The sequence below is a fragment of the Aplysia californica genome, unplaced genomic scaffold (assembly GCF_000002075.1).
Source record: "Aplysia californica isolate F4 #8 unplaced genomic scaffold, AplCal3.0 scaffold00267, whole genome shotgun sequence".
NCBI lineage: Eukaryota > Metazoa > Mollusca > Gastropoda > Aplysiida > Aplysiidae > Aplysia > Aplysia californica.
In genome coordinates, this window is record NW_004797537.1 from 334,534 (window position 1) to 336,569 (window position 2,036).

General features: G+C 44.5%; 1 protein-coding gene across 1 annotated transcript in view; it reads left to right on the forward strand.

Annotated features, from left to right (window-relative positions):
- LOC101858636 (pre-mRNA-splicing factor ATP-dependent RNA helicase PRP16) overlaps nucleotides 1-2,036 on the forward strand; it is a gene marked incomplete in the record, with an annotated part of 84,301 nt that overhangs the window by 28,536 nt on the left and 53,729 nt on the right.

Sequence of the window (2,036 nt, forward strand, 5' to 3'; positions counted from 1 at the left end):
TTATTTGTACATTCGTACTGAACTGTTATTTGCGGACAAGTTGCGAAGTAAATTTCGACCCCCCCCCCCCCCCCCCCGAATCTTAAAGTAAGTTGAAAGCATCTTACGCACATGACGTTAGGGTTCTGGGCTGGGCAATGAGTCGCTTTAGCAAAACCCGGATAATGTGTTAGTGCACCTCTTCGGCAAATAATATGATGTGAACCGCTACGGCAAATGGGTTAGAACCACTTTGACAAACGAGTTAGCACTGCTTCAACAAATGGGTGCACCCACTTTGGCAAACGGGCCAGGAAAGAGAGTTAAGAGTCTGAATTCGGATGATGTTTCATTGAGAATTATCCGGTTATCCTTATGTATTATCCGGACTTTGCCCACCTCTAGTTAGGGTGCTCCGTTAGCTCAGTCGGTATCATGCTGGGCTATTGTCGTTCTTGAGCTCAGATAGTTTTGTCGAGTTTTCAAAACTTTCATCCCATTTGGCTGAGTAGTACAGGAGACAGACGTTAAATTCAGATGCCCTACTTCTTAAATAACTAATAGTGTTGATAGGAGCGTTAAACACAATGAAACATCTATCGTCCTTATCTCCCCTTCTTCTATTTTATGTCTCTTACCCTCTTGTGACACATCTAATCTTCTGGCGCTTATATAACTTTATGCTGTTGCGAGCGCCGTAAAACCTCTACTAAAACTAAAAACCCATACATTATACATTGCACGGCGTCAGGGCATCCCAGATACTATACATTGCACGACGTCAGGGCATCCCAGATGTTGCCCCATAGAGAGTGGAGAAGCCCAATGTGCGGGTCAGGTAGTAAAATAAATTGCAAGGGGGGGGGGGGGGGAGTCTAGCGTTTAATTTTACCGACAAGATGAATCAGAAATATCATGCTGCTCTCACGTTAAGGGAGACGTACTGCCAGGATCGGTTTTTCAATGTTGGAAACTTTCTTCCAAACCTAGGCGAGGAAGGGTTAAACTTACACTGGGGGCTCTCGTGGCCTAGAGGTTAAGGTGTTGGCCTCTCATTCAAAGGTCCCGGGTTCGAATCCGGGTAGCGACCGAAAAATTTTATTCTCTAAACTTGTCTCCTTTCACCTTCTTTCCTGCTCTCTAGCAATGTTTTGTTGTCTGCTTTCATTTCCACTTTCTGCCCCCACCCCCTCACCTCCTTTGCCCCTTCCTCTGGGCTCCTGACTCTTTCTGCAGCCTTTCTACTGCTACTCCTTGGCTCCTCCTTACTGCTGTCTTTCTGCCACACCCCTGATCTTCTGGTAGGAAAGATCTACACCTAGCCTTCTCGGACAAGGGCTAAAAATCTCGGAGGGCCCGTGTGCAAGTTGCGCTCGTTAAAGATCCCTTGATGGTCTAAAATCGATAAGAGTAGGTTTCGGCCGCAACCCGGGCAAAATTCATAATGTCCCACCAACTGAAAATATTAGGTGTGTCCCGCGCGCTCATATGACCTTATGCAGTTGCGAGCGCCGTAAAACACTTTCCAAAAAAAAACAACCCCCCCCAAAAAAAAAACTTACACTGACTCGAGAACAGCAGATGTCTCTAAATTATGGGAAACACTGACTCGAGAACAGCAGATGTCTCTAAATTATGGGAAACACTGACTCGAGAACAGCAGATGTCTCTAAATTATGGGAAAATATAGGCCAATAATAGTTAAACTGGGTGACGTCATTGTAAAGGAATAAATGCGCCCTTTACGTATTGCTTAAATTTTTAAAAAAGAAACACACGCGCTCAGCAACACTGCACTGACGATACGGCACGGGTAGAGGGGAATACTGGATTATTTATTTACATTTTACATTGTCAGAAAATACACGGACGTGACAACACTACACGAGATACACTGGTATCTGGTTATAATTGGCATCAGTCCTCATCACCTTTACAAAAATGGGTTTTCTTGGACAGCAAAATCATTTTTACAAAAATCAATAAAAGATCAAAAGATAAACCACCAACCCAAGACAGTGATAAGAAAGTGATAACAATCACCCCCCCCCCCCCCC